We start from the raw sequence: 13,643 nt of genomic DNA, 5'->3' as shown, positions 1-13,643 counted from the left end.
TTTTAAACTGTTTCAGATCGAAATAAAAAGATACCACTGAAATCGTCATGGCCGAAAACCCTTTACGGGAGGTTTACATCCCCTCAAAAAACACAATGTATTTCTATTAGATTACCCTGTGCATACAGTGAACTTAGTTCCCTCTAGGGGGCGGTGATCTTTGTTGACCTTTAAAAATCTTTGTGTTGTGAAAGTGAAACCTTGTAAAACAGATCTTCTGCTTCAATGAGGTACGAGAAAACTGTTTTTAACTTCACAAACTTGGCTCAATTTCAATTTATGAGGGTTCAAAGATCTACAAACACATTTCCTAAATTTAGGAAGAAACCCATTGATATGGTTTAAACTACTGCTACTACTAGTAACTCACCACATTACCAAGCCGCCTGAGGCCAACACAGCTACGCACACTCCTCCTGCATCCAAATCTATTCAAAGCCTCCCTTTTTACACCCACCCATGAAGTTCCCATTGCCAATCCTTCTTTATGATGTCCTCCCACCCCAGACGAGGACGACCTGCTTTCCGTTTAGCCCTAGACGGTTGGCCGAAAAGAACAATCTTCGGCAATCTGTCATCCTTCATCCGTACAACGCACCCTAGCCACCTCAACCTTTCTTTCATTATAGCCCTAGAGAGCGGTATTGATCCACATTTTTCGTATAGCCTATTGTTTGAAATACGGTCAGTCAGCCGGGTACCCAGAACAATCCTTAAGCAATTTCTCTGGAAAACATATAGCAAATCTTCATCCGCTTTTCGGAGTACCCATGCTTCAGAGCCGTATTTGATCACTGTCATCATTGTAGCTTCTAATATTCTAATGTTGGTTTGCAGACTTATCTTCCTATTCTTTCAAACTTATTTTAACTGTGAAAAAACACCCTGAGCCTTGGCTATTCTATTCTTGACATCTTCACTGCTCCCATCATCTTTACTAATAATACTACCAAGGTAAGTGAAGCTGTCCACCTGATCAATCTTTTCATTACCCAACTTCACCTTTTCATCTTCACCTATTCCTAGCCTTAGTGACTTAGTCTTCTTAACATTAATTTTCAAACCTATTCTAGCACCCTGAATTCGCAAAACCTCTAAAACTTCATTCATTTTGCTCAAACTTTCCTCTAGGATGCTTAAATCATCAGCATAATCTAAGTCCAGGAGACTTTTTCTTCCCCATTTGATTCCGTGGTTTCCCATTGCCTTTCCTGTGTTTCTTAAGCTAAAGTCCATCAAAATAACCCATATAAAGGGGGATAGAACACAATCCTGCTTAACTCCTGATTTAATACAAAACCAGCTGCGAACCTCATTTTCTACTTTAACCGCAGCAGTGTTATTCTCATTCATAGCACTAACCACCTTAATATATTTGTCTGGTATACGATACAGGCATACAACCTTTACCAAAACTCCTCTATCAACAGAATCGAATGCTTGCTCATAGTCTATAAAACTGAGGACCAAAGGCGTTTGAAAACTCAGGCACTTCTCAATTATTAGCCTAAGAGTGCAAATTTTGTCGACACATCCTTTACCTTTTCTAAAACCGCACCGTTCTTCTTTTATAACTTTGTCTACAGCATCCCTCAGTCTAAAAAGTTTCGAATTACTAAGTAATTTACTACATACAGAGACCAGACTAACCCCTTGAAAATTACCACACTCACTTTTATCACCTTTCTTATAAAGTGGCTTAATTAAGGTTTTCCTAAAAGCGATAGGTACTTCCCCTTTTTCAAAAATCATATTCATAATCTTCAGTAACTTATTTCTAACCTCAGAGCCACCATATTTAAGAAACTCATTTACCACCCTATCGGCACCTGGAGCCTTATTATTTTTTAGTCCTTTTAGTACTGTCGCTAATTCCTCCTCACAAAACAAATCTTCCTTCACATCCAAGGTATCATAAACTTTTCCATTTTCTTCTATATCTCTTCTTCAACTCTATCTCGGTTAAGAAAATTCTCAAAATGTTTGTCCCATCTCAAATTAGTTTTTTCCTTATCGCTAATTGCAGCCCCATTCTATCTTTAACTGGGCCAAGTCCGCATTGACTACTCCCTCTCAATTTATTAACATGCCAGTACAATATTTTACTATTATGCCGCCTAGCTGCATCTTCCAGATCCTCGGCAATTTTATCCATGGCCTCCACTTCACACCTCCTTAGTTCATAATTTAATGCTTTCTCCACTTTCTTTACACTCCTTTTGTTTTCATATGATCTATCACTAAGGTAATTCTTGTACAAGTTCTCCTTTCCATCAACCATAAGGCTTTTTCAGTAATATTCTTAGCTGCATTTCTAGCTTTCTTCCCTAAGACACCTTCAGCAACTTCACAAATTATTTTTCCAAAATTATTCCAAACATTTTCCACATTATCAAATTTTAAACTCTAAAGTTTAGTATTCAACTGTTCTTGAGAGATACTGAAACTTTCTATCAAATTCTTATCCTGGAGTCTACCAACATCATAACTTCCCGTGAGGTAGTTACCCTTCCGATATTTCAGCTGTAATATGGTTTATAATTCTACTCAAATAACAAGAACTGCATTTTCAGAACTAAAATTAGACAAAAAGAAAATGGTAACTGAAAACTAAGGTAAAATGTTATTTTGTCAAAATTTCAATAGGTAATAGACCTGTCAACATGGGCACCCATATGGGGGACAGAGGAGGACTCCAGTCCCCCTCCCCTAGCTGAATGAGTCAGCCTTATATTTTTGTTTTGACATTTCTATTATGCCTATAAAGCATTGGAAGTGCCTATTAGACCAGGTAAGCCCCCCCCCCCTAAAATTCAGCTTATGGGTGCCCATGCCTATCAAGTAGCCAAATTTCTAAGACTTAGAAATCAGAAGACGGTTAACATAGCACATGGAGGCTTGATAATACCTTCTCAGAGTATAGTTTTGGCCCTGGTTTCCTTATTGAAAGTTTCATTTTTCTAAGATAGGAAAAAAATGGCTAAACTAGAATTTTATCAAAATAAAACATAGACACAGACATTATAACAGATAAATACCATCAATAAATTTGAAAACGAACAAAAATCACTAAAAATAGAATTTGGGTCCTCATTCCTTCTCTGACTGTAAAAGTCCTAAATGTAAAATGACTTACTGCGTCACTGGTGCTTTACTTAAAACTAATTGTGTCTTGAACAGTCTTGGAAAGAACTAAAAAATCAAACTGAATATTTGATATATAACTATATTAATTGTTGAAAGCTCATCAGTTCACGATTTTATTTCACTGTAATTTTTATTTTCCTTTTGAATGCTGTAATAACTGGAAAAGAAAATATCTTTAGTAAAATTTGTTTTCAGTGAAGCACCAATGACGCAGTAGGCCTTAGACTTTTACAGTTAGGGAAAGGGGTAGTATCTAAACTATTTTTAGTAGTGAAACCATATTTGTCTTGAACAGTCTTGGATAGAACTGAAAAACTAAACTAAACTTTTGATACATAGTTATATTAATTGCTGAAAGGTCATTGAAATTATAATATTTTAGAAACAAAATTATGGAAGCTACGAACAAAGAATTATGATACCAGGCCACCCAGAAGGCATTATATTAAATACCTCTTAACCATCTCTATGTAATAAATATTTAATTAAAATAAACATATATCGTAGTTTCTCTCACTCAGTCTCTAAGCTAGTTTTGACCTATAGCAGACAAACAAACCGGTTTTTCTCAGATGAAGGGAGCAAACCTTCTCGAGTGTGTTTTGCATAATTCACAATTACTTTTATATTTATTTTCAGTTTCGCACTAAATATAAAAGAAAATATTGGTAGTATAATTCGTTTTCAGTAAAGCGCCAATGACGCAGTAGGTTTTAGACTTTTACAGCTAGGAAAGGAGGCAGTACCCAAACTCTCATTTGTAGTGATTTTTGTTCATTTTAAGCTTAATTTGCATATTTAATGTAAGTTTTAGTCGTCAATATTTATTTATTCATTTATATTAGTACCTTTATTCCCACAGTCCGTGGGGAGAGGCTTATAAGTTATGAAATTTGCCTATTACTTACGCATGGTATTTGTTATTGGGAAGTATACACATATTTTTATTTTTTTGGGGGGGAGGGAGGATTTTGCACTTGGGGTGGATTTCCATTGGAAGAATCTTCCTTGGGGGGGGGGGGGGGAAATTCAAGGGAAAATTTTACAATGGGGGGATTTGACAGAATTCCTATACGAAATTCTTGTTAATTGTCTTACGTTATGTTTGCCAGCTCAATTGTGCATGTGGAGATGTTACGGGGGAATTATCCGGGGGTTATTTTCCGCGTGTTCAGATTTCTGGAAAAAAACATACGGAAGGAGGCATTTCCTTTGTGATAGAGAAACCAAACGTCCGCAAGAAATTTTATCAGGAGGGGGATTTTCAGCCAGGATGGAACTGTCTGGAGGGAACTCGTCGGGGAGGCGTGTACTTTACTTTGGATGAAATTTTCAAAAAAGTTTCCCGTGAGGGGGGGAGTATATTTCATGGCGACTGAGCCAGATTTACCTGCATTATTTGAAAACCAACAGAAATTAAATAGAAAAAAAGTTTGTTTTTTTAACTGAAAACTAGGAGCAACATTAAAACTCAAAACGAACAAAAATTATTCCGTATATGAAGGTTTGTCCCCTCTTCAATACCTTGCTTTTTACGCTTAAGTTTGACTGTTTGTCCAAATTTGTAAGAACTGCTGCTGAAACGCAGGGGCCGTTTAATTAAGATAAGATTTTATTCAATATCAATACGTATACAATAATAAACAGACTGTGCTACTCCCCCCAAAGGCTCCTTATCCTTTAATTAGGGGAATATATGCAGATCACAAAGTCAGAGAACAATAGCCAATTACTTACTGAGAAAAAAAACAGATCCGACATCAATAAAGCATAACATAAATCATTTTTGAACATATTATTATCAAATCAAAAAGTTGATCTTTACGCCCTTATACAATCCTCTGGTCACAATCATATTATACAGAAAAAGAAAAGAAAAACAGAAACAAAGTGTAATCAAACCAAAAACTATTGCCAACCCTTCACAACACAAAAGAAAGCCACGAGAAAGGCTGCGCATAAGGTAAAAAAAATCTCTTACTCACAATCACAGAAAGAAGAGCAAAAATGAGAACAAAACAAAATATAGATGAATAATAGCTCTACAGCAAAGTTTATTTAGGAATAATTAAAAAATTGTTCAGGAAATAGTAATGAAGCGCTAATCATACGAAAACAAAAAAAATTACTAGTCTTTTGAAGGTGCCAAACGAGTGGCATTCTCTAGCCGAATCGGGACGGGTGCTCCATGTGAAATGACGCGTAACAAAAGAATTAAAGTCAGATCTTATTGTTGGTGTATGCGGAATTTTGATATTTAGAGAACTACGGAGCTGAAAATCTGACCCACCAGATAAAAAGGAAAACATAAATCTTAAGGACCTAGGAGGATCGCTATGGAGCCGGAGAAAAGTAAAAAACGCACAGGAAAGAATATTAAGTTTTTTAATATCAAGTAACGGTTTAGTTGCCGAGCGATTTATATCCTGGATAAGATTTATAGCTTTATCGTAAGTATTTGAAAGCAGTTTGAGAAAAGAAGGGAAAGTAGACATTCATATGACTAGGCAATAGGAAACATAAGAATGAATTTAACTATGAAATAGGATTTATTTTGGTCCAGGAAAAATATGTATCAGTTTTCTTAGAATTAGAATAGGAAGCTTTTTTAAAAGTGCTACCAGCTCTTTCATTATATCAACTTATCAAAAAGAATCACCCTCTCTACAGAATGTCAGCAAAATGTCTTCTTTATATTCACACACTACAAACTTAAGTTCGTAACCGCCTCCATTATTTTCTATTGCTGTTAAATCATTGACTGATTTTGCAAATACTGTTAGCGCAGTGTCATCCGTAAAAGAAGTAATATATAGATTCTGCAGATAAAAGCATATCATGTCCACGTAAACTAGATAAAGAAAAGGGCCAAGCACAGAGCCCGGGGTTACACCACACTTCACAGGAAAAGACGATGAGACTACATGATTTAAAACGACTTTGAGACCTATCGCAGAAATAACTCTTAAACCATCTCAGACAAAATCTCTTTATTCCGATACTTCCCGTTCGATGGAGCAACCTTTGGTAGTCAACAGTGTCAAACGCTTTTCTAAGGTCAATGAATATTGACATAGGTACATCACCTGAGTTTAATTCATAGCTAACAGTTTGAACCAGGTGCTGTACGGAGTGCGTTACGGAATGAACCTTATGAAACCCAAACTGTGTCTGACTCAAAAGCTTATTTATCAGAAGGAAATTATAGACCCGCTTATGTACCACTTTCTCCAGTCATAGGCAGCGCCATAGCGCTGCCTAAGTAAAGAACGATGTTGGCACAATGTATTATTTATTTATTTATTATATTTTTGGGGGGGTTGGTTTTAGACCAGGGCACTTCATATCGATGGAATTGTTGTTGAAACTTGGAAAAGGGCTCATTCGATTGGAAATTGAAAGGGCTTGTGTCCTTTCTTATAGTCGAAAGTGATTGGAAGGCAACTAACACCGCTTCCAAACCCACCATTTCACCAGTCACATTCAATCAAAATTTTAAGATAGCCATTTTGTTCAACATAGTTTAAAGATCTAGAAATTATATCTTTGAGTAGGACACTCCCCCCACAGTCTTCAGGACAAAGGGTTATAATTTATGCCCTGGGGGCATATAAGGTTTTTATTGAAAGCGTTGTCGTAGATACTTCAAAAAAGGCTCATTCAATTGGAAATTCAAAGGGCTAGTGCTCTTTTTAAAAGTCAAAAGTGATTTTTTTTTTACACTTTGAGGTACTTGCATACTGGTTTTCACGGCCTTTGGAAGAAAATAGGGCCTCGATTAATTTTTGAATGGTTTCTGTGATGCCGTTGCAGCGTAGTGGTCTTTTTCCCAAAAAAGTCCTTTTTTGTATACCGAGTCAGGAATTGTAACTGTTACTCAGGTTAAAATCCTGAGTAACAGAAAATATATATGAAAATATAATATATATGAAATATATAAATATATATATATATTTTATTAATATATATATATTAATAAATATTTCATATATAAATATATATGAAAATATAATGCTAGAAAATATAATTTTCTATCATTATCAAAAAAAAAAAAAAAAAATAGAAGATAATATTTGGAAGAGCAGAACCTTGGCATTTTTTTGATTGCCTGGAAAGTAAGTTTAGACAAGGTTTAAGTACTGAAATCACTAACAGAAAATAAAAAGGAATTACGCGGAATAACAGTGTGCATCCAAGTTGTATCTATTTCTCTACAGTTTCTATAGCTGCTGTCTAGAGAAACAACCCAATATAGTCACACCCGGTAATAAAACTGATAAAATAGTTTCACCTTTTATATTCCACCTCTTGCTGTTCTTTTGCTTTCCTTTTAGCAAGAACTACAGTCAGTTTTGCTCTATGCCTTTTTTCCAGTCTTTATTTAAACAATGAAGTGATGATGCCCATTGTATGATACTGCTGGGGTTTTTTCGCTGATAAAGCGTAATTTGTGGTTCCATTGTAACTGAACCCCCATGTAACTGAACCCCAAATAACTGAACCCCTGCAACTGAACCCCCGTACAACCAAACCCCCGTGGAACTTAACCCCCGTATAACCAAACCCCCGTTCAACTGAACCCCCGTGCAACTGAACCCTCGTGCTACTGAACCCTCATGCAACTTAACCCCCTTTAACTGAACCCTCGTGCAACTCAACCCCCGTGCAACTCAACCTCCGTGCAACTCAACCCCATTTAACTAAAGCCTCGTGTAACTAAACCTCTATGTAACTAAACCCCCGTGTAACTGAACCCCCGTGTAACTGAACCCCCGTATAACTGAACTTCCGTGCAACTGAACACGCGTGCAATTGAACCCCCGTGCAACTGAACCCTTGTGCTACTGAACTCTCATACAACTGAACCCCCTTTAACTGAACCCTCGTGCAAGTCAACCCCCGTGCAACTCAACCCCATTTAACTAAACCTCCGTGTAACTGAACTCCCATGTAACTGAACCCCCATGTAACTGAACCCCCGTGGAACTGAACCCCCGTATAACTGAACCCCCGTACAACTGAACCCCCGTGCAACTGAAACCCCGTGCAACTGAACCCTCATGCTACTGAACCCTCATGCAACTGAACTCCCTTTAACTGAACCCTTGTGCAACTCAACCCCCTTTAACTTAGCCCCCGTGTAACTGAACCCCCATGTAACTGTAACTGTGTGTAACCATGTAACCATGTAACTGTGTGTTAACAGAACACAACTGATGAGCGAAAAGTGATGAAAGAGAGGGATAATACCGAACTCTCAGCTACCATTCATGGGAGATATTTTACAGTTTATAAGTAATCATGGAATTCCTGTGATGTTTTAAAGTCACTTTTCTGTGACTAGGCAGCGTGGCGGCAGAGTACACCTGGCGACGATAAGTCACATCAGTCCAGTTTTCGTCAGGAAAAAATTACTCAGTGATAATTTAATGCTCCCCCTAGAATTATGCGCTTCTAGGTCCGGGCCTAGGGACCTAGTGGTAAATTCAAGCCTGAGCGTGCACATATTTCCTTTTGGTGAATTGACTTTCCCTTTAAGCACTCTCTGAAAGTTCCAACTTAATACACAAATCACTTTTTGAGATATGCCATTTTGAAGTTTCCCCCTTATGACTGGGCTAAGAATGAATCAGTGTCTTCTTAAGGTTCATTTTTTTTATTATATTTTTAGGGGTAAACTTAACCTTTTTTCCGCAACATTTTTTCTGCATGCACATAGTGTCTTTTGATTTAGTTCAAGTTCCACCTCAAGTACCTCATTCTATCAAATTTTCAACTTGATATGCGTAGCCTTAATAGTGCTAGTTTAATAGTAGCAGAGGTCGTAGTAGGAGCAGTAGAAGTTATAACAGTGTTGAATTAGTATTAGTAGTAGCAGTATCAAAAGCAGTAGTAGCATGTATATACCCCAGAAGTTTCATCTTGATACGCTAAGCTGTTCAAAAAAAAAAAAAAATGCTGATACACCTGTATCAGCAATCTGTATGTTATTGCAAGTTACCAATTGTTAAAATTTAAGGTTTCAGAGGCAACGCTGTAGCGTTGCCTATAGTAAAGACCATACGGCTCCACTGTTTTATTATTATTTGTTTATTTTTTTTTATCCCAGAGGCACTTCATATGGAAGGGGTCGTCGTAGAAACTTCAAAAGGGGCTCATTCGATTGGAAATCGAGAGTTCTAGGGTCGTTTTTAATAGTCGAAAATGATTGGAGGGCAACTAGCCCCCCCCCCAGGCCCCTCATTCCCCCAACCACATCCAATCAAAATTTTGATATAGCCATTTTGTTCAGCGTAGTTGATTTCCAGATAGAAAATATATTTTTGAGGAGGATACTCCCCCACAACCCTCAGGGCAAGGGTTTTAAGTTATGCCCTTGGTGATTACAAGGTTTTTATAGATGGCGTTGTCGTAAAAATTTCAAAACAAGCTCATTCAATTGGAAATCAAGAGGGCTAGTGCCCTTTTTAAGAGTTAAAAATGATTGGAGGGCAACTAGCCCCCCCACGCCCATCATTCCCCCAAACGCATCCAATCAAAATTTTCAGATAGCCATTTTGTTCAGCGTAGTTTATTTCCAGATAGAAAATGTATTTTTGAGGAGGATACTCCCCCACAACCCTCAGGGCAAGGGTTTTAAGTTATGCCCTGGGGGCATAGGTTTTATGGAAGGCGCTGTCATAGAAACTACAAAACAGGCTCATTCAATTGGAAATTAAAGAGCTAATGCCCCTTTTATGTGTCGCAAATGATCGGAGTATAACTAACCCACATCCCCCCCACGCCCTTTATTAACCCAAACACCCCCACGCAACAATTTAACATAGCCATGTTGTACAGCGTCGTTTATTTCCACATAGAAAATATATTTTTGATGTGGACACTCCCCACAACCCTCAGGGCACGGGGTGTAAGTTGTGCCCTGGGGGCATATAAGGTTATTATAGAAGGCGTTGTCGTAGAAACTTCAAAACAGGATCATTAGATTGGAACTTAAAGGGCTAGTGCCCTTTTTCATAGTCGAAATTGATTGGAGGGCAGCTAGCCCCCCCCCCTACGCCCATCATTCCCCCAAACACATCCAATCAAAATTTAGCCATTTTGTTCAGCGTAGTTGATTTTCAGATACAAAACATGTTTTTGAGGAGGACAATCCCCCACAACCCTCAGGGCAAGGGTTTTAAGTTATGCCCTGGGGGTATATAATGTTTTTATAGAAGGCGTTGTAAGGTTTTTATAGAAGGCGTTTGGAAATTAAAGGGCTAGTGCCCTTTTAATAGTCGAAAATGATTGGAATACAGCCAGCCCCCTCCCCCCCACACCCATCATTTCCCCAAAGACATCCAATCAAAATTTTGAGATAGCCATTTTGTTCCGCGTAGCTGACTTACAGATAGAAAATATTTTTTTGAGGAGGACACTCTCCCAGAACATTCAGGGCAAGGGTTTTAAGATATGCCCTGGGGGCATATAAGGTTTTTGTAGAAGGAGTTGTCGTAAAAACTTCAAAAGAGGCTCATTCGATTGGAAATTCAAACGGATTCTGCCATTTTTAATAGTCGAAAGTGATTGTAGGGCAACTAGTCCCCCCCCCTACGCCCATCATTCCCACAAACAAATCCCATAAAAAATTAGATATAGCCATTTTTGTACAGCGTAGTTAATTTCCAGCTTGAAAATATATCTTTGAGGAGGACACTCCCCCACAACCCTCAGGGCAAGGGTTTTAAGTTATGCCCTGGGGACATATAAGGTTTTTATAGAAGGTGTTGTTGTAGAAACTTCAAAACAGGCTCATTCGATTGGAAATTAAAGGGCTAGTGCCGTTTTTAATAGTCGAAAGTGATTGGAGGGCAACTAGCCCCCCCACGCCCATCATTTCTCCAAACACATCCAATCAAAATTTTGAGATAGCCATTTTGTTCAGCGTAGCTGATTTCCAGATAGAAAATGTATTTTTGAGGAGGATTCTCCCCCACAACCCTCAGGGCAAGGGTTTTAAGTTATGCCCTGGGGGCATATACGGTTTTTATAGAAGGCGTTGTCGTAGAAACTTCAAAACAGGCTCATTCGATTGGAAATTAAAGAGCTAGTGCCCTTTTTAATAGTCGAAAGTGATTGGAGTGTGACTAGCCCCCATCCCCCCCGCGCGCATCATTCCCCAAACACATCCAATCAAAATTTTAAGATAGCCATTTTGTTCAGCGTAGTTGATTTCCAGATAGAAAATATATTTTTGAGGAGGACACTCCCCCACAACCCTCAGGGCAAGGGTTTTAAGTTATGCCCTGGGGGCATATAAGGTTTTTATAGAAGGCGTTGTCGTAGAAACTTCAAAACAGGCTCATTCGATTGGAAATTAAAGGGCTAGTGCCCTTTTTAATATTCGAAAGTGATTGGAGGGCAACTAGCCTCCCCCTACGACCATCAGTCCCCCAAACACCTCCAATCAAAATTTAGCCATTTTGTTCAGTGAAGTTGATTTTCAGATAGAAAACATGTTTTTGAGGAGGACAATCCCCCACAACCCTTAGGGCAAGGGTTTTAAGTTATGCCCTGGGGGCATATAATGTTCTTATAGAAGGCGTTGTAAGGTTTTTATAGAAGGCGTTTGGAAATTAAAGGGCTAGTGCCCTTTTAATAGTCGAAAATGATTGGAATACAGCCAGCCCCCTCCCCCCCCACACCCATCATTTCCCCCAACACCACCCATCAAAATTTTGAGATAGCCATTTTGTTCCGCGGAGTTGATTTCCCGATAGAAAATATGTTTTTGAGGAGGACACTCTCCCAGAACATTCAAGGCAAGGGTTTTAAGATATGCCCTTGGGGCATATAAGGTTTTTGGAGAAGGTGTTGTCGTAAAAACTTCAAAAGAGGCTAATTTGATTGGGAATTCAAAGCGCTAGTACCCATTTTAATAGTCAAAAGTGATTGGAGGGCCAATAGCCCCCTCCCCTACGCCCATCATTCCCCCAAACACATCCAATCAAAATTTTGAGATAGCCATTTATTTCAGCATAGTCGATTTCCAGATAGAAAATATATCTTTGAGGAGGACACTCCCCCACAACCCTCAGGGCAAGGGTTTTAAGTTATGCCCTGGGGACACATAAGATTTTTATAGAAGGTGTTGCTGTAGAAAGTTCAAAACAGGCTCATTCGATTGGACACTGAAAGACTAGTGCCATTTTTAATAGTTGAAAGAGGGTGGAGGGAAACTAGCCCCCCCTCCCACGCCCATAATTTCCCAAAACACATCCAATCAAACTTTTGAGATGGCCATTTTTCTCAGTGTAGTTGATTTCCAAATAGAAAATATGTTTTTGAGGAGCACACTTCCCCACAACCCTCACGGCAAGAGTTTTAAGTTATGCCCTCGGAGCATATAAGGTTTTTATAGAAGGCATCGTCGTAGAAACTTCAAAATAGGCACATTCAATTGGAAATTCAAAGGGCTAGCACCTTTTTTAATAGTCCAAAGTGGTTGGAGGGCAACTAGCCCCCCCACGCCCCTCAGTCCCCTAAACAAATCCAATCAAAAGTTTGATATAGCTACTTTGTTCAGCGTAGTTGATTTCCAGATAGAACATATGTTTTTGAAGAGGAAAATCCCTCACAACCCTCAGGGCAAGGGTTTTAAGTTATGCCCTGGGTGTATATAAGGTTTTTATAGAAGGCGTTGTCGTAGAAACTTCAAAACAGACTCATTCGATTGGAAATTCAAGGGCTAGTGCCCCTTTTAATAGTCGGAAATGTTGGAGGGTAACTAGCCCCCCCCTCACGCCCCCCATTCCCCCAAAAACTTCCCATAAAGATATTGAGATGGACATGTTGTTCATCTTGGTTGATTTCCAGATAGAAAATATGTTTTTGAGGAGGATACTCCCCAACATCCATCGGCGAAAGGGTTGTAAGTTATATACTGGGGGCATATAAAGTTTTTATAGAAGGCTATGTCGTATAAATTTCAAAACACTATCATTCGACTGGAAATTAAAGAGCTAGTGCCCTTTTTAATTGTTGAAAGTGATTGGAGTATAATTAGCCACCATCCCCCTCCCCACGCCCATCATTTCCCCAAATAGAAAAATATTTTTGAGGAGGATACTCCCCTACAACCCTCAGGGCAAGGGTTTTAAGTTTGGCCCTGGGGGCATATAAGGTTTTTATAGAAGGCGGTGTCGTAGAAACTTCAAAAAAGGCTCATTCGATTGGAAATTACAAGGGCTAGTGCCCTTTGTAATAGTCGAAAGTGATTTGAGGGCAACTAACCCCCCTATCACGCCCACCTTTTCCCCAAACACATCCAATCAAAACTTTAAGACTGCCCATTTAATAAACGTAGTTTTAAGTTCTGAAAATTAGGTCTTTTAGGCTTACAACTCCCCCAAAGCCCTCAGGGCAAGGGTTATAATTTGAAGGATTCTCTGAATCCTTCATATTATTTCTTATGGAAGGATGCTCGTATAAACTTTAGAGAGGGCTCATTTGAT

The sequence above is a fragment of the Artemia sp. Qi Xiang Cuo genome, chromosome 15 (genome assembly GCF_049724085.1).
Source record: "Artemia sp. Qi Xiang Cuo chromosome 15, ASM4972408v1, whole genome shotgun sequence".
Taxonomy (NCBI): domain Eukaryota; kingdom Metazoa; phylum Arthropoda; class Branchiopoda; order Anostraca; family Artemiidae; genus Artemia; species Artemia sp. Qi Xiang Cuo.
The sequence above is the reverse complement of the archived record's forward strand: the minus strand, read 5'-3'. Positions refer to the sequence as shown.